At 33.0% G+C, this 25,831-nt stretch overlaps 1 long non-coding RNA gene across 6 annotated transcripts in view; it reads right to left on the bottom strand.

The window, feature by feature from the left end:
• LOC115913634 overlaps positions 1–25,004 on the bottom strand; it is a 33,628-nt gene extending 8,624 nt beyond the window's left edge. The window contains exons 1-4 of one of the 6 annotated variants that reach the window (XR_004061399.1): positions 24,897–25,004; positions 24,296–24,487; positions 6,652–20,293; positions 4,749–5,091 (exon numbers count right to left, since the gene is read on the bottom strand). This is a non-coding gene — a long non-coding RNA (uncharacterized LOC115913634). The other 5 variants (XR_004061397.1, XR_004061400.1, XR_004061402.1 and 2 more) reach the window with 5 other exon arrangements.
• Positions 25,005–25,831: the final 827 nt, after the last annotated feature.

Raw genomic sequence — 25,831 nt, 5'->3', positions numbered from 1 at the left:
GACAGATATGTCATACAGGTTTCACCTCTCCTCCAAATTTCCTTTCTATTAACACAAAAGAACAAATGGAAGAAAAACATTTTTGGTAGTATAGTAAATGCACATATAAATGCATACATATTTTAATATATATATTGTGCTCTGATGGTTAAGGATTATGTGGTCCAACCTTTTGAGTATTTTCTGATTTGTTTGCTTTGTTAATCTCCTACCTCTGTTTTTAAGATAAACACCACAGGAAACTTTCATTGGATTTTTATTTCCAAAAGGTTTGAGGTATTTGCTAGCTACTTAAAAAATGTTGATCTAAGCCTCATACCAACCGTGTGAACAAATGCCCTTTTCAGGTCACAGATTTTTTATGCAAAGAGATATCTATAAATGTTTTTAATGGTTTTTTATTTTTCGGATGGAAAAAAATGTGTTCTCATTTCTATAGGTATTAATTTATTATGTGATTTTTTTCACACTATACCATTACCAAGCTATTTCAAAAACCATAGAATAAACTCAACACCAATCCATTTATCCATATCTACGTGTGTTTGTGTTTGTGTCCTTACCTTTATGCAGTCTCCCTGTCTGCCCATGTAAAGTCTGTGGTGGGTTAATCCCTGCCAGACACTATGCCTGGCACTTGCTCCCTCCCATCTTCCACAGGATGAGATCAAAACAGAAAGAAGGCAAGAAGGCGTGTGGATCAAGATAATGACAGCTCAATAAATTAGGCAAAAAAACTTAAGTGACCAAAACAGAAAAACAATTTCCTTTTAGTTCTTCCCATTAGTAAGCAGATGTCCAGCTGCTTCCGGGGAAGTAGGGCCCTTAGCATGCATAACAGTTGCTTGGAAAGACAAAGACCACAATCACAAACTTCCCTCTTCTTACTATTTTCCCTGAGCTTCTTACTGCTGAGCATGACAGCTTACAGTATGGAATATTCATTTGGTCAGTTTGGTTGTCTCAACTCTGTTCACTTTCAAATTCTTTTCCACCCCATGCCTACTTATTCTGAAAGAGCATGAGGTGAAGAAAGAAAGCCTTGGTGCTGCGCATTGCTGAGCAATAGATAAATGATTACTGTGTTATCAACACTTTTAGCCACAAATGCAAATCACAGCACCATATGGGTTGCCATGAAGAAAGTTAACTTCATTTCACCCAGACTCAATTCAAAATCTCATTTCCTATTTGCAGATGTGAGAAAAGAGGTACATTTTAAAATTCCTTCATCTTTCTAATTTTTACCATGTTGCACAAAGAGAAAATTATGAGACTATATCAAGAGTGAACCTAAAGATGTACCTAAAGTGTATCAAGAAAAAGTTGACAGCTCTACTCAGGTTTTTTTGGGTTTTTTATTTTTTTTTAAACAAATGGGTTATGAAAGCCAGAAAAGAACCAGCGATCACCGAGGGAGGAAAGCATACAAAATTATATTGGGTCAGGGCATTGGGACAACCTAATTAGGTTTTACTGTCTTAATGACCCTAATTTTTACATACCTAGAAGATAGAAACAATAAACCAGATATATATATATATATATATATATATAGATATAGATATATATATATATACACACATATACATATATGCACACTCCTAAGTATTATATTAAGTATATACATTTAACATAAATGGTTTAGATATGGAGAACACATCAGCCTTTAACAATACCACAGTCTTGCTGGGAATGTTGAAAAACAGGTGGACATTGCTCATTCACATAAAAGGATGCACAGATGAGTTTTCAGTAAAGCTTCACTATGAATTTTGGGGCTTTTTTTGTTTTACATTATCTGAAAGAGTGAGTTATGTAGCTGGTGAAAAATATTTCCGTATCAATTAAATTTAATGCACTTGTCTGTGCCTCTGGAAAGACTTCAGAACAGCTGGAGCAATTGACATTGTGACAACTACCTAAGAATTATCACTATATAGTAGAGCATAAAACTTTAAAACCACTTCTAGAATCAGATGGATTTACACCTGCAAAACCTCAGACTTACAACAACAGAATAGATAGGCTTACAGACTTTAATGCCAAAGCAGGTGAGACAGGAAAAGAACTAAATTTCCTAACAAATCAGGGATTCATTATGTCCTATCAAGTACATGCTTCTACTGTACAAGAAAAGGATGGCAATTCTGTCCCTTACTGCCAAGCCCCACAGCTTAATGGACAGCTTGTACCTAAAAATCAACAACAAAAACAACATCAAAAGAACTTTGAGCATACAGAGAAATTATCAAAAGAGTCTTCATTAAGATTACATTAAAGCATAGGTTTATACTTTCCTGTCTGACAAAATGGAATCTGTCCCAAATCCTAGCTACAGATCTATAGTGCAGCTGAGTTTCTGTGACTATTTTAAGGGAAAGAATATTAAATTAGTCAAGTCAGTCAGCAAGTCTTTTTTAAAACAAACCAGTTATTATTCAAAATCTAAATCAAGGGGATTTTATCTCAGCTTAGACTACTTGTAACAATAAATATATTTCAAGACAATAAATAAAACATCCAGACTGAACACAAATCCTTCAAAAACAAAAGAATAACCAATATCAGAGTGTCAAGAATATCAGAATGTCATTGGAAAGTTATTTGATGCTTAAGCATATTTGCAGAATGTTTCTGTAATTAGGTTTAGCAATTTAAAACATATTTTATTTAATAATGAACACTTAATCACAGAAAAACTAATAAATTTTGAAAAAAAGAAGACAGGATTTTGTAAATAGGAGCAAAGTAAATTATTCTACTCGCGGTTCTTCGTTTCCTTTAACACTCAAATATCAAAAACTGAAACAGGGCAAATAGCTCACCTCTTTCCCTTGAAAGTAATTAAAGATAAAATATGCTTTACAGCTGTCACACAAATGAAAGAATGGAAACACAATTTCCAATAACAGAAAGAAGAAATAAGTTTTTCTATTATTAGAATTATGTCAAACATACATAGTACTTTCTTCTAATATGGAAAAGTCAACATCAGTAGCAAAATTATTTTCACTCCCTTTTAATACAGTGTCTAAAAGCTACATAGAAACTTAGCTATAGTGAGACTTGGAAAGCCTCTGCAAATTTTTTTGTGTGTGTGTCCTACAGTCCCCAGTGCCCTTATTTCTGTCATGGGAATCGAGTATAAAGTCAGTTTATTCATTTTCACACAGAATTCAGTGTCTGAGCCTTCTAGTGCTGAGAAGAGGAGATAAAATTTAAATGTGCACAGCAAGAAGCAGGGCTTGAGAAGAAAAGAACAAAGGTTTTGCTATTGTGCAGAAATTCTGGCATCTTTGGTTACAACAGACAACAAGAGATCTCTTCCTTTGCTTACAAAGATGTTGCAGGTGTTGAAACTATTTTCTTTGCACAGATGTGAGCCATCAGCCTAAAAACCAGCCTTATTGAATAAAAATCCAAAGAATTCATAACATTAATTGTTAGGTTCATCAACATTAGAGACAAAAGAATGTCTCTAATGTAGCACTCGGGGATACATTGCTAAGATTTATATCCAATTGTTTGGGCTCCAGTCACAGGATAGCAGTTGCAATATAGAATAAAATTCAAGAACTTTCCCCACACATTTTTTTATTTTTCAGAGGGTGTGAGTTATGATTTACAGTTATTACTGAACTGAAAATATTCTGTATAGGTTTCAATTAGAAATGGAGTAATTAATTTAGTAAAAATGTAACTCAAATATTTCTGCACTACACTTTAACACTGTCATATCTTCAAATAAGTCATTAAATACACTGTGCAGTGCAAATCCATGGTAGACCTCCTGAAGTAAGGAGGACTAGGAAAAATCTAAGGAAAGATTTGGAGAGAACGACTAAATGAAGGGAAGTGCAACACAGAAAACAAAACAGAGAAATTAAATTGATTAGAAGTGTTGAACAAGGAACAAATATTTGCTGCAAATCTATAACCAAACTATTAGTACAATAATGTAGAACATGACATTACAGTATAGATATCTTTAAGAACCTCTTAAGAAACATGTAATGTCTTTTGTCCCTACTGATTCAGGAGCACTGACAAAGACTTTCCTTTGACTGATTGTTCCAGACAATTTGACTAACAGAAGATCTCTTGTGACCTTCAGACCTACTATAAAATTTTGAATTTATTTCAAAACATGATTTGTGCCTGCTAAATTTGGTAGGCAAAATTTTGGATGGCTCAGTAAAAAATAAAAAACTCCCTTTTTCTCCCTGCTTTCTTACTGTCATTTAGTATGGATGGCTACAAGGATAGTTAAGATATACATAGCATATTCAGAATGGGGACAATGACCCAAACTTCTTACACCACTCTGCCCTTGTAGCACAGAAGCCTCAGAGAATTTTCAGCCTGACACTCTAGCCAGAAAGATGTGAGGCAGTTAGAATTGGGAAAGTTGGAAACTCTGGAAGTCTGAAGTTAAGTAATCAAATAATAGAAAACCTCACAAATTGTTTTAAAAGAGGGAAATGAGAAAGAATCATGGATAACAGAGAAGAAAGCATAGAAATTAATTAGAGAAGAAAGCATGGAAATTAATTAGAGGGAAAGACTGCAGAATTGCTGGACATTCAATGAGAATGGATTTTGTATTAAAAACATTGAACCTTTTATTTTACTAAACAGCTAATCATCTACTCCTCAGTCTTTCTCTCTCTCTCTAAACAAACAAACAAATATATATATATATATATATATATATATATATATAAATTTATATATATAAAGGGTCAATAGCAATGACACTTAATATATTCTCTGCTTTTTCCTAATTGCAAATACTGAGTCAGCAGTGATATTGAGAAGACTTTATTTATAATTGTGTGCAACATTTTGTGTAAAATGATTACACAGTGCTATGGGGTGAAACAAAAGCATTACCTTGTCAACTTATAGCACATATAGCACAGGAAGAATGACCTGTTGAAGCCAGTCCAGAGGAGGGCCTCCAGGATGATGAAAGGAATGGAAACATCTCTTCTGTGAGGAAAGCCTGAGAGTCTTGGGCTTGTTCAGCCAGGAAAAGAAAAGACTTCAGGGTGACCTAATTGTGGCCTTCCAGTACCTAATGGGGACCTACAAAAAAAATGGAGAAAGACATTGTACAAGGACATGTAGTGACAGGATATGGGGGAAATGCTTCAAACTGAAATAGAGTAGGTTTAGATTATGCATTAAGGGAAAATTCTTTACTGTGCAGGTGGTGAAACACTGGAATATGTTGCCCAGAGAAGTTGTGGTTGCTCTATCCCTAAGAAGGTTCCAGGAAGAGTTGGGTGGGGCTTGGAGCAACCTGTCTAATGGAAGGTGTCCCTGACCATGACAGGGGGTTGGAAGTAAGTGATGTTTAAGGTCTCTTCCAACCCAAACCACTCTGTGATTCTATCACTTGATGAACATACAGTTATCTTATCAAAAACTTATGCCCTTTTAAATCCTGAATATTCTTTTCCAAAAGAGTTCAGGATTCTTCATGCTATATTATATACATATACTGCTATGTATTAAATGGCCCCTTGCAGCCTTTTTAATAATTATTCATAAAACTCAGTCCTTAAAATACGTTTCTTTGAAGAAAAGAGAGAAGCACTGCATGCAGCAAATCTCAGTGGATCTTAACTGATCTTTTTTGCAGGAGGTCCATTTCCTCATTATTTAATGACTAAACAGACTCTTCACACTAAAATAGGCACAAGGTCATAGTCTGTAATTTCTGACCTCCTGTAAAATATCATAATTTTACAGTTTCTTGTGGATATCTAGAGGTTCCTGAATATCACAACATGACATTTCCTTCCTTCCTGCTCATTGAATATTTTAGTAATTTCAACATACCTTGGATGTCAAATGTGAATACTAATGCACATTTTCTTCTGCAGGAAAGGTACATAAACATTATATGTATGCATATGCATGATTACTTCAATTTCTCTTTTTAAAGATCTTTTCCTAAATCTAGCTGAATGCACGGAACTAGACAATTTTGGATTTTTTTCTGCATCAGAACACATAGCATGAAATCATAATGTTTTCTCAATGTATAACATTTTCTCATCCTCTGCTCTTCCCCATCTGCAAACATGACCTAATATTCCCCAAAAATAAAAAGACTTTGTCAAATTCACTGGATATTTTATTGGCAAATATATTCAAAGAAAGGAAATTAAAAATCAGACATATGGATGATATATTTGAAAACTCAGGGCTTTTTCCCTCATATAAAATATTATCTGGCTGCCATCTATAAGCATATTTAATATGGATGATGAAAAATGAAATAGAAATTGTATACTTCAATTCTTTAATTTTCACAATGGTTGTGGAACTGTTCCAGCAGCTATAACCTTACTGGAGTGTGATCTTTTCTAAATACATAAGTGCAACAGAGATTGTGTGCACATCTTGACAGCATAGAAAGAGGTAAGTGGTACTAGCCTACATGGTTTCCCACTCAAGTTCCTCTCATATAATAATGTTTTCTCCAAGTTAACGTTACTTCATTGTGTAGTTACCTTTTGCATTGTAAAGTCAATTTAGCAAGACTAAGATATTTTTTCAATTATATTTGACCTAGAAGATAAAAGTCATAAAGTGATATAACATAAAAAACATCAACTATTCTATATCCCAATTTACCTAAACATAAATTGTTGTAGAGTAGATACAATACATAGAATGTCAGGTGTCTCAGTGTATAGAGGCTATAATTACAGAAATTTCCATTTTGAAACAAGGCATTTGCATGGAGCTGTCTACAGATTTCCTAAAATTAATCTGGAAAAGAAAACAATTATTGAGGAATTAAGGGAAGTATAAATTCAATGAAAACATAATCTATAAAGTATTTTAGATATAGAAGTTAAAATTTATGTAAGCAGAAATGGCAAAGCAGCAGCATGCTCCCCTCATTCAGGTTGCTACTTAGCAGCATACATCATGTGGGTTTCCTGAATGACTCCTGAGATTGTACCAAATCAGGAGTAAATTATTCATTGGCATGCATTTTGGAGATTGGTCTCACGTGACTTACAAGCAATAGTTCTGATTAAAGAATAATAAGGAGAAATGAAAGGAAGAGTCTTCATAGCCATGACTCTCAGGCTCTTTTTTTGGTGCTCACTCAGAAGCGTTTTTATAAACCTAAATTGCCCAACAACACTAAGCATGCAATGAAGCAAAAGTGGATCATATACCCTTAATTCCACTTTGTACAGGTAGTTACATCACCTTGAATAGAATTCATTTTAAGCTGCAGCCAGCTTACTGGTGTAACTTGAGTATATTATCCTTTCAAAAGATAAAGCTGTTTCAAAGAAATAGAGCAGTTAGAAGATGTGTAAAACTTATGGTCTTACAGCAACCATAAAAAAAAGACTGCAATATAACAGCTATTGTTAGAGTAACAGTAACACTAAATACCAACAAGGAAGCCAATGGAACTTTTTTATTAGATATTGCTTATTCTGTATTAAAACAATATGTAAGTCAATGTCTGGCTTTTTCATGCTTTATTTGCCTTTTCTTATTGACAGTTTGGTTTTTCCTGTATTGGTTGCTAACAACACTCAACTATATGCAAAAATGAAGAAATCATGAAGTCGGAATGAAGACAAGTTAAACTTTGGTACAACAAAGAAAATGTTTATACAATGCTTACTTACCCATCAGCTGAAGTTTGACTAAATCCAGCAGAAGGCCAGGCAAATATGTTCCTAAAGCTTTAATATATGCCACAAGAAAATTGAGTATGCCATTCTCCCCATCTTCTAGACACCTGCCTCTACTTATTTTGTAATAAAATGTGAAATTGCTTACTTATGGATCCATAACAATGAGAGAAATGAAAAGGAATTCCACTAGAAAAGTAAAGATCTTTTCACTTTTGACAGAAACTTTTTGTTCAAGGGAAACAAAATCAAAAGGAATAATTTGATACATATTGCTTATTTTAGATAGATATAGTCCATACAGTTTAAAATCTGAAGTTACTTATAAGATTGTGTTGAGTAACATAATACACAGAAGTTTACTAATAATGCTGTTTACAGAAAATTACTTACAAGTTCAAATGGAATACTAACACTGTGAAATGCTGTTCTCATAATCACTATACCAGTTAATCATCGTTGCCAGCAACAAACAAACAAATAAACAAATGAGCCATTCAAGTAATTTGATCTGCTTAGAAAGATTTGATATCTTAGTGCTACTGACTTAGAAATATGTAATGGAGCAATGTTCTTAAAAACATGATAAGCAAAATCAAGTGCAAGGTAAGTTAAGCTATTTTAAGTTACCAGACTTCTGAACATTTAAAATTAACTTTGTGAAGATTTTAAAAACATGGGGTTTAGTACTAGACATGGAAGAAAGAAGTTGAGCTCTTCTCAGAAACTTCAGAGAAAATTAGTGTATTGGAGATGCTAAACTATGCTTGCCAAAGTATTCCTTAAAACATTTTAAAAAACACCCCCCACAGATAAACTAAACCAATTATAAAACTATTTTTAAAATTATGAATGATTCTATTTTTGATTGGTTCAATCAATTTAAAACACATGAATAAGAATTAATTACAAAACTAGAAGTTAGTAATTCCTCTGGCAAGAGGAATCTTGAACAAGTCATATTTTGAGGTGCAAACATGTCCTAAAGTTGTTATAAATTGCATGTGACCATTTGTATATAGTCATGACCATAGACATTGATTTGCATAGATACACTCATATGACACTGCACATGTGCACAAAACGTATCTTAAGAGAAAAAAAAAAAAAGTAAGTGGGATGTAATTAATCAAAATAATTTCAGTATAAAAATAAGATCCTTTCTGTAATTTGTTCAATGGCATTACATACAGCTGCATCTCTCCCCCATCAAAAAAGAAGACACTTAAGAAATCAAAAGTAACAATGGAATTCACTGTACTTGGTTTAGTATAAAAACCCTTCCAGTCACAGAAGTACATATAGATTTTTTCTTCCCTATGTAGAGTTCCTAAGAGTTTTTGGAGAGCTCTTAAAAATAAAAATTCTAGACCATTTTAAGTTGTATGGTCTTAGAAACTGTGAGAGGTTTTTTTTAAAAAGTAGAAATTAATACTATAATGATCTACTAATTCTCTGATAATACTTTTTTGAGACTAACTGTGAGATTCAAATAAATCCACCCTGGCGTTTACTAATCTATCCCACTCAAACTATTGAAGGACTGATATCATAAATCCATACTAATTTGCATTGACTGTAGATATAAAGAACACATGTAGATTAATATAATTAGATTAATATAAATATAAAAATTACTGTTTCTGTACTGTAAACACATCTTGTCCTACTATGAGCTGTATTGGTTTTAAGAGATTTCAGGTACTGTTCATTAAGATGAAAAGACAATAGTCTTTAATTCTATATTAAGTTTCATATGACATTTTGAGTAAGAGGCTAAAATGATACAGAATCAACATATTGCATGTATTCAGAAGCTGGATTTATTGAGAGAACCTATGAAGGATTGTCACAAATTCTGTTTCAGTGGCTTTTTTAAGTCAAGAATGTATTTTAAAAATGTATGCTGTATTTTAATATGCTCCATTTCAGTCACATTTACTTCGACATGATGTGCCACTTAATTCACTGAAGTCCTGTGGCCTGTATTGTGTCACATATGAGACTCGATTACACTGTTTCTTCTGGCTTTATGACATATGAATCCATTAATATCCGCAGAATTAAGCAGTTTTATGTCTGCTAGTTAAAGACGCGTGACTGCATTAAAGGAGGCTAAAAAGTTACCATATTTCAATGTAAAATTCTTTCTAATGAACTCTTTACATAAGTAAAGATAATAAATAGAGCCTTTAGAAAGATGAAACCTTCAACACACCTTCCCAAGCTACTTAGCTGGAGAACTGACTAATTTGGAAGCTTAGTGGCACCAGTTGCTCCCAGTGGCAATCTGCCTCTATTCGGGAAGAATCCACATGCATAAAAAAATTAGCATGATGATACATTGATAATCCAAGTGTTAGCATGATTAACTATTTCACTTGCTTGATTTGATTTTCATTGCATATTTACCTCTTCATTAAATCTTTCTTTTCTCTCAAATCACCTTATTATGAAATACTTATTCAAGGAAATGACTACAAATTTACTGTATTTAAATTTTTTTTTAGTACCCTGATGGGTTATATGTCAGAAACACTGGAAATAGAAAACATTATAAAGCTAAGTGAAAAATTTAATCTAAATGTTGTGTAGAAATTCTTCAACTACTCTTTCCATTGAAATTGCATGTAGTGAAACCTTCAAAAACTAAAATATATTTCTTTTATCCAACCTGCTATCTTTTTTATTTTTCCTCTGATGTTTAAAGGTTTTCAATGGAAACATTTTGCACCCATCTAGTTCACAGGTGGCAACAAATTTCAGTTAAATAAACATTATTATATTCTTTCTGTTCAAAGTTCAGTCAAGCTTCAGAATTAATACACTTCTTTAGTGAAATAATACAGCAAATAATCAATCTACTTTGATTTGGTATGGTAACAGTAGGGTGGAAAAGAATATTAGTCATTCTACTATTTTTTCTATTTGTCCATTTTCTCATGTCTTAGATTCTGTCAACCCCTTTTTTCTATTAAAAAATACACTGTCAAAAACCAAACAAACAAACCCAAATACAAGAGAAAAAATGACCCTAAATATAAACAATAAAAGACACAGACACAGGAAAGATCATCTACTATTTTAATTTTTTTCCTCTATGTCATAAATCACTCCCTTTTAAATCCTTGTATTTATATATATTTTTAGAGCAATGATCTGTATTAATGCCTGTGAAACATTTAATAATAATAAACAAATAAATAAATAAAATAATTTGTAGCATTTAATGAATTTCTGGGAAAAGGTAACTCACCTTTAGATCATCAATTTGTGCATCTGCATTTAGTTGATTATGTGTGATGGCATACATATTCTTCCATTGCATTGAGTGGAGGCCTGGTTGAATGTTTCTCTGGAGACTTTTTTAGACTAGCAACAAATACTTGATTGGTTTGATGTTTGCTCAGCTCTTGATTCCACTCCCTGAATTGATAAAGTTCTCCAACAACCATAACGAGAACTTAGGGACCTCGCTCCTGTATTTCCACCTAAAGTGGAAATCTAAAGTTAGACAAGATGAATCCCACCCACAATAATTTAAAAAGAAGTAACGTTCTTTCATGTTGACTAAATATTTTCAGTAATAACTCTCGTGTGCTGAAAGTGAATTTTGCAGGTAATGTTATTTAAATAATATTTCCTTTTTTAGTGGAATATTAAGTTAGGAGCATTCATTTACGCTACTTCAAATATTAAGCTTCAATTTCATATACTGTACTGAGGCTATTACCTGAGTACTATAGTTTTTTATCATTTTTTTCTCTGAGCCCTAGTCCAGCTGGAGAATTCTCACCTGAGACTGCTCTTCTAAAAGCTCCTCCTGCAAATGGCAATGTTTCCCTTGTGTCCAGCCAATCCCTTCTTCCAGTTTTATTGTGATTTGCATGCTTTTTAAGCTTAAAACCAGTTTAGATTACATGGTATAATTTAGATGGAAAAGCTTTCATTCCTGCAAAATATTTCTTTTTCTAAAAGTATCTCATTTCAACCAACATTTTATTGTGTTGTTCCACTTATCTCAATGCTTTCTTTCCTGTGTATTAATTACACAGATGAAAAGGATAAGCACTCAAACTACACTATTTTTACACAGCTGTGTTGAGTCAGAAGTAAAAATAAATAAATAAACAAAAAAGACACATCTCTATATAAATACATATGCAGAGAAGGGGAGGCAGAGAAAACTAGTTTTCTTGAGTTTACATGGCTTTATCAATAGAATATGAATTTAATCCAAACCTCCAGAGCGGACAAGAGTAAAACAGAATGCAAATATTGTCAGACTGTGTGCATTTTCCCCCTTTAATAAACACCAAGTAGCCTGTTCCCTTTCTTATAGAAAGAAAAATTTTAAAAAGGCACTGCCTTTTTTCCTATGAACTCTCAGTTCCTACAGAGAGTTTCTGTAGACTAGGTGGCTCCTGTGGATTCCCATACTCATTTGCTGTTATAAATTGGTCTTTTTCATGTTCCTTTATTCAAATGGTATTGTTCTTTTTATCTTTGGTGATACCTAAGACAAGACACTTCACTGTCTTGTGCTCCAAAGTCCCAATCTATAAAAATCAGTTTTATTCCCCAATAAATACATAAATACACACGCATCTATACAAAATTCTAGTATTCTTTAAAAAAATTGACTTAAATTACACACCCTTAGCAAAATATAACATCTTTGAATGTAAATTGCTAGATAACAGTTAGAAGTTATCACCACAGCTATTGTTCATGCATTCTTTAAAATTTGTAATTTTTTTTCATACAGAAATATCATTAGGTATGAAATATTGCAACTATTTTTCTCACTCCAAACTGAAGGCTTCCTCCACCCCTGGTGGATCAGGACTGCAACATCTCTTTGACCAAGAGGCCTCAAAATTTCAACAATCAGGTCTCATTTCTGGATCCACAGGTGCTGATTCTATACCTTGCTACTTTTATACTTTCTTTCACTTTTTTCCTTTTCTCTTATGCATTTTCTCAAGTTAATTTTTTGCTCTTTATTATTGATTGTCTAACTAAAATGGCTACATTTTAAATTTGCCAAGTACTTTGTTTTACCTTAAATGTTCTAAAGTTTGGAAGTAAAAGTTTGATACTGAATCACCCAAGAATTTTGTTGTTTGTCCTTTGCACCACTCAGAGCAAATCAAGCAACCTTCCCCTTAAAGCACCAAGAGAACTGGGCCACAACAGCTGCAGACAAAAAACAAACAAACAAACAAACAAACTCCCCATGAAACCAAAACAAAATCACCAAGCCACTCAGACAAATTCCATTCATTTTTGATAGGAATTGAGTGGGCTAACAGTTGTCAACACTACAATCCACAAGAAAACACTCGAATCTGGTGAAAAATCTATAACAAAAAGGATGGACTCAGTATTGTCATGTCCTATGATAAAAGTTTCTACTTCAAAGCATTCAAGTGGTTTTTTGCAGGCCAAAAGTTCCTTTAGCCTCAAAAAGGGCTCTCATGTAATCTTAAGGGTTACCAGACTTAAAAAGAGAATGTATATTGCCTTTATGAATTCTGACAACTGAAATATCCATCTGAAAGGGAATTCCAAATTAATGTAAATCAATTAACTTAAAATCAAAGGTAAAATCAAACAGAACTATGGCACTCTTTCAATCATCTTCTTGGTTCTAGAAGAAAGTGCTGGCTGTTGTACATTGTGTTGAAGACAGCAATATATGACAAATTCAAGTCCATTCCTTATAAGGCTCTGACTAAAATTTTGAAAAAATATTCATGAAAAAATAACAAGATTATTTCCCAGCTTTAAAAAATTATTTTGAATTTTTGCATGATATTGATGATGTTTATCCTTGAAGGGCTAATATATAATTCTGAAAAGCATAGGCAAGGCAGTGTTGCATTGCATCTGGGTGTTCCCTCCTACACCCGGTTTGGTGGCTGTCCCATGGGTGGTCCCTCCCCATTGGCATCCCATTGGCCACGGTCCTCTTTCCCCGCCCCCTCTCCCCTGGACAAAACCCCATAGCAGGCGGTCTGGGGTCTCTTTTTCTTCACCTGGGTGGCTGCACCATCTCACGTCCTGTCTCAAGCTAATAAACGGATACCTACACCCACGTGGAGGAAGAGCGCTCCTTGTCTTTTGTCCTTCGTCTATGCTGGTTCCGTGCTGGGCTTGGATTCGTGCTGGCCGGATTGGATTCATACAAGCCCAGAAACCCACGGAACGCAGCAAGGCAGTATTATTTTTACCTCAAGATTAAATTTTCTTCATTAGAATTCATTATTTTCAATTTCATTTAATGTCTATGAGCAAAAAATCCTCTGCACACTCACCAGTTTCAGCAAGCTGATGTCATTATAAAACCTCAGTTGTTGTAGCTTCATTGATTGTCAGGGTGCCATTACAGTTGTCTATCATTCTTCCACCTACCACAAAATTTCCCATTATTGGACATGGTTTTGAGTTTCCTAGAGCTTTGCTCAGCTTCTTCTGTTTGGATTGAAATTTGTCTTGCTGGGTTTATGCTTGAGGCCAAATTATCTTGAAACGTGTAAATGAAAATTATATCTATATTTCAATGGAAGATATTAACAAATAAATATATGAAAGAATGTGCATGGAGAGAGAGTGCATGATCATCTGTCTAAGTTCTACATCCATTCTGCTGAAAAGTTCTTGTGTCCTTAGGTCAGTGCTGTGCTATGGCCCTTAATTATCCTGAGTCTTCTTGATACCTTGTGACTTCCCTGCTAGAGAAACTACTTGCCAAACCTTAGTCTGATCTGATTAAGTCAGAAAATGCAGCACACTGAGCAAGGAACCCCTTCACAGGTGTTCCTTCTGAAAAATATCCATATAAAAGAGGTGAATCCAATTTTACTTTTAAGTTGGGTGCCTCTTGAATTCTCTTTGACTTGGAACCAGGCTCTGATGCTGATTTTACTTTAAAAAAACATTAGTGTGGCAAATTCAAATATTCAGCATTCCAAATACATGAGAATTAATGTTGCCAAGTGTAATAATGTCTGTCTAACCTATGTAAGCATATTTACATGTTTTTAGATTTATAATTCGATAATATCCCTTCATTTAATCACCCAGCTTGTATGATATCTTTTATCACTTAGCGGACAAATACTTAAACATTTTGATTTCTTATAATTTATCTTTTAGTGTGTAAAGTACAATATTCAAGTGCTGATATGGATGAAAAAATATCTTTCACTCTATCTGAGTTTCCAAAACCTACAAATTAATACTCATGTAATTATTTTTAAAAATCATGGACACTGCACAAAATAATTAAGTTCAAAACAAGACCCTGGAACCAAGTTCTAGTCCATTCAATGGCAAATTCTGAATCTGCAACCTATAGCTAATGTCTCTATACATCAGCTTACATGACTTAAACTGAGAAATAAAGCTCACATTGTGACACAACAAAAAAGACAACATAAATAAAGCCACTGATTTTCAACCCAATGGCGTCTGAGTGCTTCATAAATATCAGCATCCATGATATGAGAACACATCTCTATTATCATTTTATGCATGGGCAGCTGAAGTAAATGGATTTGGGAACATGGGGTAAAAGAAGATAAGGAGCCTCACATTAAGCAAAAATAAATTGTGAAATGCTTTCTATCAGTGCTCTCATTTGGGATATATGAGAACAGAGATTAATTTCTCTTTTATTTTGAACTAACCGTTTGAACTAACATTATTCCATGTTGATCTAAAAGGAATTGGTCTCTAGACTTTCTTGTAGTGCTTTCCCCTTTTCATAGGCAAGTTTAGCAGTTATTGAATCTCTCAGAGACAGAAAAACTTGTATGTGCTCAGGAGCTATAGCCCTAAATGCAATGAGAATGACCTTGGCACAAACTCCCAGTCAGAGACAGGACACAACTGAACATTGTTTTCTCATATCTTTTCTTAATTCTTCTCTGTAAAGACTTTTAACTGTTCAAAGCAAATTTACATTGGCTACAGTAGTTCTTAGCAAAGTTCAGTTTGCTACAGATCAGGCAGCAGCATCTCACGCTGGATATTCAGAAAATTTAGAGTTAGTATTTTCATTGTGTCTGAAGGAAAGGACGGGAAAGTGTCTAAGTCTCCAGTTGTCTTCATCACTCAATGACATTTCTTTTCCTAGAGTTTTCTTCTTCATCAGCTATAAAACTTCCTCTTTAAAACAAACAAACAAACAAACAAAAAAAACCTAAACAAAAACAGGAGAAAAGATTCAACTTATTTCAGTGTATGTCCTGGATCACTGCTTTTCCTGTGGTGTTAATCAAGTGCCATGGTAAAGGAGAGAATTTTGGCATACAAATCAGGCATTTTTAGAAAATAAAAGTTTGAAAATAAAAAGCTGCTCATCTGAAGTTGCAAAGTTCAGGGGTTTTTTACTCTATTAATTATGAAGAATGGAAAGAATTAACTTTGAAAGAAAACTGTGTTTACCTACAAAACTGTAGGGTTATGAAATTTTTTGGCTCAGCAAAAGAAAAAAGCAAAATACAATGTTTAAACCACATGCACAGAACCACAGGTTTAAAACTTTGCAGTATTTTTAAGTCATAAGTCATAACCTATTTTTCTTTTCTTAGTATGCTGCATCTTTTAAATATATGCTTCATTTCTTAGTCATCTGGCCCTGTCCCATGTTGGAATTGATCCCTGCTGCTAATTAGAGGTGACCATGATTTGATTAATCTCAAACATGTGTTATATATGCACACTATGGAAAACTGTATTCTGTATTTTCTACTTTAAACATTTTTGAGTGTAATGGAAACAAGCCAAACATTTTTTAAGTACCTAATCTTATCTTAATGAACAATATGGATATGATCAAAATAAGACATTCTAATCCATTTAAAGTGTTAAAAGTTCACAGAAATATGCACTAATCATGTACAGTATTTATCAATGTAATACAAACAAGGTTTCAAATGCATACCACCTGAGCATCATTGCTATCTGTAAATCTGAAGTTTTCTCCATTTAGACAAAGGTTTGTAACAGTTTGACAATGGGCTTTACCTGACCTCACATTGTTGGTATATTACCCATGCAGACATTTTTTGAAGACATAAGCCATATTTTTTTTTACCTAAGATAGCAGTCAAGGATGGCTATAACATTTCCTTATGATTTTACACAGCTCTTGATATTGAAAGGCCTTTAATGCCTAGAGAACAAATGTAAGATTTTTTTAAAGACAGGATTATTCATATTTTAAATTTTGGGGATAGTAATTATACAGCTATAAAAGAAAAATTCACTATATAAGGAAGGCTAAGCATATTTGGTTTACAAGCATCTGTAAAGACCACTACTAAATATGAAGTTTTGAATACTTTATGTCACATTAGTATAAGTACCTATGCATTTTTGTGCAAATAAAAGTACTGTGAGTATTTTTAAAAGTTCACTAAAAGATTTCCTCCAGCTATTCAAAAGAGATTATTTTTAAAAAGTTAAGTATAACAATTTTAGTTTTTAAAAATGACAATTATTTAATTTGCTGGTTCTATTTTTTTTAATGTAGAACTCCGTTGTTATTAATATACAGCCTCCAGTGGTAAGTGAAATATAATTCCAACTAATTTTTCCTGCAGCTGTATACAAATCAATAACTGTAAGAATCCCAGAGGAAAGGCATGTGGTATGGCCCTCCAAGTTCCTAATGAATGCAAATAAGCTGACCTTTCTTTGACAGCTATGAATATGGTTTTTCACAATTTTACCATTGAAATTGCTGTAATCAGCAATTCATACAGCAAAAATTGAGCCAATAGTGCTTGTAAATAATTATGCATTACAAGAAGGTGCATGGTACAGTTACCACAGAGAACAAACGTCATGATTTTGGAAATCAGTTACTCTAAAGTATTTTGTCAAAAAAGATCTTCTAAGAGAACACAAATGCTCACTTTACTTTTTTCTTTTTTTTTTTTAATATATTTTCTATATCCTTGAAACACTCTAGTTTTAGTGTTCCTTTTTTATTGTTTAAAATACAAATACTGTCACACCTTGGATTATTAATTTCCAACAATAGCACCTTTTTTATAGGTAGGATAATGAGCCTGAAAATAAAGGAAGATCATGGTCAAAAATAAAGAAAAAAGGATTCTTCATTTTAAAGGGATAATATATCTATGAAAATGCAGTGTTTCTCATACAATGATATAATAAAACAGTGAATGAAAACAACATATTTGAAACAATGAGCTACTGTAGTACTTCCACTTCTAGTATTTCTTTCTCACAAATACTCTTTGAATATTGCTGAAAAAAATTAATGTATAAATAAAAAATATTTTTGACACCTATTTTAAAATGAAAATCCCAAATAGGTTTAGAAAAAACTGAAATTTGAAGCACTTGCATTACAGCATTGTAGTTTCCACAGAATAATTAAAATGTCTGCAAAAATAGTATTTCAAATAGATCTGAAGAAATAGCACTTACATTAAACATGTTAATTACAGGTGCATGTTGATCTTTGAAAAAAACAAAAAGATCAAAAAAAGATAAAAAATACAATATTCTGGTTCATTATCCCTATTCAGCAAAAACTTGTAATACATATGGCTGGATAGTAGCAGCCTCAACTGAACACCATACTAATTAAGAAGATTAAAATTCCCCTAGTTTTGAAGACAGAGGTTACTGAATTCTTAGAACTAATTTCATTAAAATCATTAGTCATATTTTTGGTTTTTTTCAATAAGTTAATTTCTGTTTTAGTAAGCTTTGAATGCTCAAGGATCATAACAGGATATCAAATAATACTATGCTCATATAATATGTGTGATATTTTAAAAGATCGGTCCTTCCTTGATGACATTTCCTCAGGATCTCTACTCTCATACTCCTAATTCTTTCATGTTCAGAATGAATCCCTGCTACCTCTCACTCAATATTGATCTTCAAGGCATTTCTTCCAATCCTCTCCCCAGTGTGGTCACTGAACAGTATAAAAGTTCAATAGGAAGATCAGCTGCTCATCCACTTTTTGCTAAAGCAATTTGTATTATGGATTTATTTTAGCAGTCTACAGTGGCAGTTGCTGTTTTTACTATTTAAATGCTTTGATTATCTGACCTTGCTTACTTTATCTTTTTAAGTGCTGTGCATGGGCTTTAAAGTTGATCAATAAGCGGGGATTCCTCCACCACATTATGTTGAAATCAATCCTGATTCAGACTATTTGTATTTCACTCTTATGAGTCCATCTGTCTTTCTTAATTTTATATTCTCTTTTCTTAAATAATTTCGTCTGCCACTGCAAATACTTACTGTCAGGTAGATTTCCATTGCAATCAATTCAGCTTTTCTCAGTCATAACTATAGTGTCTGGGAAGACACAAATGTATAGGATCATATCCTATAAACACAAATTTTTATTTACTTAATGTCTTACTTTTTCCATTAATATTTAGAAATTAAAAATCAAACTAAATGGCACAAGCTTATTAAAATATTTCAGATTTGCAATTTCTCTTAGAGAAAAAGATAAAGTAATGGAGTCAAGCAGCCTTCAGCTATGTCACAATAACCTTTAGAACTTTCTGGTTAAAACTGGGAACTATAGTAAGTCCTGATTTTGTGCAGTGTAAAAAAATGCTCTAAGAAATATTTTTTAATATTTTGCATCTAATTTATTTAATAAACATTTAAAAAATTTCAAGTTTTTACTTTAAAAGTTTTTAAATTTGCCTTGCCTAATTCATAATTAAAAGGTTACCACAACTGTAAGAAGCTTTAGCATAGATATGTCAAAATAGAAAAGAAGAAAGAAACTATATAGAAAATCTAGAAATTCAGTTAACATGATATGCACAGAGTCCTAAGCATTTAGGGGATTATCTACCTAGAATATATAAGTTACTGAAACACTACTCTGATCTTATTTAATATCTCCACAAAGATTCAGAAGAGGGAATACCATTTCCCTGTTCTTTAACTAAATCACACACACAAACACTAATTTGGATTTCTATTAAATTAACCTAAATTAAAATACAGTCAGATGTTTTGGAGATTTCCTGTAATTCCTTATATCATAATTCAATACTTTTATAATACAACATCACGACTACAAAACAAAATCATAAGTGATCCTTAGAAAAGTTTTCATCTTCAGTCTTGCAGGCTTGTGAACAGCTTTTCACATGTTTATAGGGTAATTGGTTTCACAAAACTGTGAAACTGTGACTTGCATTCACGTATGTTTGAAATATTGGAGCCTAGGATGCCATTAAAATCTGATACTACTATTAATCAGTTTGCTAAATAATACATTAATTTTCCATGCATAAGAACAAACTGAAACACCTCAAATTTTCTAGTACTTCACCTGATTGAGACTAATTCTACTTTATCCAGGACCAGTAGACACTGAGGTCTTAAGAAAGTTGCTACTTATCCTCCTTCTTTGATGTTGTTGTTCTTACCTTTAAGTCCTCCACACCTTTCCTGATTCTTTGAAACAAAATAGGAATTATTCAGTCATAAGTTTGGCAATGGTAAACAAAGTGAACCTTTTGTGATGGATGGGAGAGCTTCTGCCTCAGTTGTAGCTCCATATGGTGCACACCATCATGTCTCTGATGAGAGGGGAAGGACAAAAGGAAACATGACCACGAATATCTTAAGCATTGCTATAATTAGAAGATGTTAATAGCAACACAGAATAGAGAAAGTAGTGGGGTGACAGACATTTAAATCATACTAAGATCAGTGATGATGGGGTGGTGAATATTTAGCCCACAAGGCATTATTAAACTTATGTCAAAAACAGGGTTCACAGGAAAGTGCATAAAATAACTAATAATAAACAGCCACTAAATGAATAAAAGGGATGAGGATTTTCACTGGTAATTTTCTAAGTGCATGAAAGAGAAATGGCTTAGGAATCTAATGTACAAAGTAACCCGTACTAAAGAAACCAGCAAATATGCAACAGTTCTTTTCACAATGGCACAATGCCATTTTTGTTCTTTTCTGGAAATTAATAGCACCAGAAATGGGGGAAAAAAAGTTTTTTGAGATTTGCTTGTATAAGACTTCAGTACATCTACAGATTTTTTAAAAAATTATTAGCAACTGTACTGAAATCCAGTCCTCTCAGTAATCTTATAAGCAATTTTAGTTAATGCAGTATGTCACTCCTGAAAATGAATCAGATTTTTCTGATAATTCCTTTCAGATTTTCAAGTGAGCATTTTGTCTTCCTCTTTTAAAATTTCACTAACTAATAAAAGCATAGATTTTATTATGGGGCTGTTCTGGTTTTCCTTTTAAGCAGTTCTGGAATTTGTGGATGTAAAGAGGAAGGCTGCTTTTGCCAGAAACTTATCCATTTAAAACATAAGAATGAAAATGCAAAGGAGAAATAGAATTACGAGAAGATGTTACAAATAGCATCTAATGTGGGGGTTAGAGAGGATGTGCAACTTATTCAATACTTACTAACATCACTTGTGAAGATTTTTCATTTTATTGTGACAGCAGAGGCGAAATTTAAAAGAATTCGCTACACTAAATATTATGCATTTCTGTGGAGCACAGCTAAAAAAAGAAAAGTCTGTACTGTTTCTCTCAGGTGGGTAAATGTTAAGAGAGAAGAATCCAAGTTTCATGATGCAGCAGCACAAAGCTGGGAAGTGAAAATTATGTTGCAGCAGAGTCCTGAAAATATGACTGTAAAAGTTAATCAATAAAATGTCTATTCCTGTCTATTCACTAGAGGCCCCAGCTGCATAGCTTCACACAATCGATACTACAAATTATTACGATTTCCAGGTTCCCACTGGACATTCTGAACAAATCTTTCAGGTGTAACAGGCTTATACTGGGGGGAGGCAAGCAGGGTGGAGGGCTGGGGAGTGGGACTGGGGTTGTGGTTTCCTCAGGTCTATTTCATCCAGGATAAGTATACAACAAACAAAGCCTGTGACTTCAAAAAACTTTTAGTTGCTTCCCTATGAAATAAGTGTATTAGGGGCACCCGCGAAATTAACAGAAAATGGTTTTGCCCTGTTTTAAAAATAAATATTTTTATTCTGGTTAATTAATGAATATAAGGGTTGCTTATTGTTTTTAAATCCTAGTCAATCATTTCCTTTTTTTGTCACTTCCATGAAAAAATAACTTATAACAAGGACTGCGCAACAAGGAAATAAAAGCATACAGAAATGAACCTTTCCCCTCAAAGGCCTCACAACAGCTATAGCAGAATCTCAGGACTCAGTGTAGTTTTAAGTGACCAATTTATGCTGTGCTGTATTTTTCTTTGTATGGTCCTGTGCTCTCACCCTGATACCAGCTGCATTTGTCAGATTCACTAAGGAGGAAGGTAAGAAAAGTCCAGGACTGTATGACTTTGAATAAGTCAGCACCAAAGGGATGCTACTTTATGACACATGCAGTACCCTTCCTAGTGACTAAATATAACCCTTATGACATTCTCTGTCCCAAAATACCCAGGGGACAGAGATCCATTGTTCTTTCTGTTTCCCAAGGAACAGAACAGAGCAGATACTGGATGGCACAGCATTACTGTTTTCAGGTACACAGTATGTTGTTTTAAAAGTAAGTTTCAATATTTAAATTACTTTGTTGTAAATTTCTTAGATTTATCAGTTACACTTTACTAAACCTATTGTTTTGAATTTGCAGTTTTAATTTTTCAGATTCAACAAATAATTTGGTTACTGCAATCCTGAAGCAATGCATCAGAGTACTTTTAAAAAGCAACGGTATAAAAAATAAATTCAAAATTTTGCATGATTAAAAAAAATAGTTTTGATAATCTATAGAACTAAGTAAGGGTTTTCCTTAATCAAAGTTTATTATGTTCATGCACTGAATTAACAAACTTCCAAAGTCACTGAGCAAGTGTAAAAAATACAAGAGCACAAAGGTCAGTTTGCTAATAATTTTTGCATGTGAAGACATTCATTCAAGTTTTGTTTGTTCATATAAGGTATAAAAAATCTAATAAAAAGTCCTTCTGAAAAATCTTTTAATGATTATCATTTGGCCTTCTATTTCAACCTTAGTGAAACTCATTTCAGTGAACTTTTGCAAAATTCCTGCTCTCTCAAAAGCTATATTTCATGACACAGTCAATCAGCTACAGCTGGGAGTTTCAATTCCACTTCCCCCCTCCTTCCCCCCATCGCACACTAAGTTACCACAATCAGTAGTCCTAGAAGTTTGTATCCTTTTTATTTACAGAGAACTATCTACAAGATTAGGCATAACATGGCATTTTGTAAACTGAGGAATAACTTCAAATGTTTAAGAAAACCCACTATGGCAAAAGATTCAAGCTATGTTAGGAAAGTAAATCAGTGACAGTGTTTTCCCTAGAGAAGTACTAGAAATGTCTTTAGAGATATAACTACAGGTTGAAAACAACCAAGCTATTTTATTTAAAGAAATGAAGACACATAACTGAAGACAGTGTTTCTTCCATGAAGCTTTTCCCAGTCTTCAGCATAAATATTAACTTAAAACATTTGAGCTGAAGAATGGATAAAGTTCCAGTCTAAAAGTCATTTATACTAAGAGTATATAATATTTTGCTTTAGATATGTGATGTTTGTTGCATCTGAATTTAGCAAGTCTTCCTCAGAAAACATTTGCTGAGGTAATATTTTATGATTGCTACAAATCTGAGATAAAACATTTAGCTCTAAATGTTCAATCCACCTCCAAATGAACAGACTTTCTTTCTGCAGCCAAATTATCTAGTGTAAAGTGTTCATCATGATCTATGATATTATGAAATGGCTTGAAATTCAGTCTGTATATATAGGGATTGCTTAATGCAACATAACTTTAATAAGAAGAGAATGACTGCATGAAAAAAGCATCAAATAACAGAGTAATTTTTTAGCGTAGTCTGAATCTCAAGGACTCTAAAAATGAATCACTTTGTGGCTCAATGTAAAATATAGTTTATATTAAGCTAAATGGTAAAATCGAATTTTTGAACATTGTTACTTTTTGATAAAATCCTAAGAGCTTGCCTTCATTCTAATAGATAGTAAATTTGACTGGTTAGAACAAAAGTACTTTTTTCAGCGTAAACTCTTTTAAAGTATACAGTTTGTATTTTTCCCTTTATGTTAAAACTTCATATATGCCTTGCTATTGTGACTAAAAGTTCAAACACCAAATTTTCTTTAATTTGGTAGCCTCTTGCTTAGAGGCAGCTTCTCTAACAAAAAAAAAAAAGACAATAAGATCCATATGTAACCTTTGGTCTCTAAAAAGAGGAAGATGAGAATACCATTAACAGATAGGTAATAAACAATTACACATACTGTTCTACTTCAGCGCTAAAGAATATCAATTTTAAAAATAAACCAGACTCCTACTAATAGTACTTTTTAACACTCAATTTTTTAAGTGCAGGTCATATTTTAAAACATACATTAATCGATCATTTAGATTTAATCGTTTATTCAATAGAGTTACAGAACATATTAACACTGCATCGTACCTGAGAGAAAGGATTAATACAGTACATATTAAAAGGATTTACTGCTGACTTTAATGTCTTTTGTTTCTCAAATACCAAAAAATAAGTAACTCACTTGTAATCACTCATTTCTTCTTCAGAAGTTAGAATATGTTTTCTCAAGGTCTTCAGCTCTCCGTCTGTGATTTTCTACTGTTCTGTTCTTGGCGAACTGTTTCTGCTATTTGCTCACTTAGCTGCTCTTGAGTTGCTTTCAAGCTGGATTCCATTAGAAGAAGTTTTTCATCTTGACTGGCAAGTTCTTTGCCTGTAAGTTAAAAAAAAAAAAGAAAAAAAAAAGAAAGCTTTGCATTTTAAGCTCAAGCAGAGCAATATTTTTGTTTTAAATGCAATGCAGTGCAACCCTCGGTAAGAGCTGGGCAAATACTGTTTTCAGGAGAAGAGCATCATTCCATTCCCAAATCTTGAGAGGAAAATATGTTATAAATCTATTAAGAGCTGGCTTAAGTCTCTTTCATTGTATTACAGTAAACTTAAATAAAGAAACTTGGATTCAATATACTGAAAACATTTAAACTGCTATCAGATCTTACTGTATACATGCACATCCAGTATTTCATTCCTTCTGAAGCAAACACCTATTGCCTTTGTATTTTGCAGTATAAGTCAATCTAGAATTCAAAATCACAGTTTTGAAAATAAAGCAGCTTTTATACCATTTAACAATAGTAACATGTACAATTTAATCTTGAAGTCTTCAATTTCATTATATTTTTTCATGAATTACAGAGCCCATGCATAGTAAAAACCCGTTCTTTTCCAAGGTCATCCAATAGATGGCAATCTTTCCTTAGACCAAAAGAAACCATAGCCGTGCACTGCCAGCTCTCAGAAAAATAAGTGATTTAAGACAAAGACATTTTTCCTTTGTTCTTTGTTGACCATTTTCCTAAAAGATACATGTACATAGACTTTAATTTAAATATTTAGCCCTTAGTATGTGCACACATGAGTCTGTGTTAGTGTGCAGGTGTATGTGTTCCTGCACAGACATAAATCCACATACATGTATTTGTTTTTATGCTCTTTCATAAATATATGACTTTAGACATATAGACACATGTAGTGCACAGGTCTAGGATACTGTGGAATAAAACTAAGCCTTAAAACAAGTGCTTCACAACAAGCATTTTATAGCACATCGTTCCTTTATTCTGCAGTATTCAAATTATTTTGAAATTTGACAAAAGAAAAATATAAGAAATTGTGAATCTGTTAGTGATAGCAGTTCAATAAATACATATATAAAAGAGGCATTTATGTGATCATAGATTAAAACCCCTGGTTTTAATGTGCCATAATATAATATTAAAGAGTGAAAATACACTCGACTTCAATGAAGTCAGAAAACAGTATTTTCCAGGTTTAGATTGAAAGAATCCCTTAAAGAAAAACATTTGTGCTCTGTTAACATGATTCTGCATTTATTGTCTTTAATGTCTGACAACATTCACCATATGCACAGGATCTAAATTCAACTATCATATCTTCATTTATGAATTCAGAACATTCAGAAGATCAATTTCCTTATATAAGAAATTGCTTTGTTCTTTTCTAATTGACATAACATATCCTGACTTATCACAGAACA

Source organism: Camarhynchus parvulus, chromosome 2 (assembly GCF_901933205.1).
Source record: "Camarhynchus parvulus chromosome 2, STF_HiC, whole genome shotgun sequence".
NCBI classification, from domain to species: domain Eukaryota; kingdom Metazoa; phylum Chordata; class Aves; order Passeriformes; family Thraupidae; genus Camarhynchus; species Camarhynchus parvulus.
This window is presented reverse-complemented; position numbering and strand designations above follow the sequence as displayed.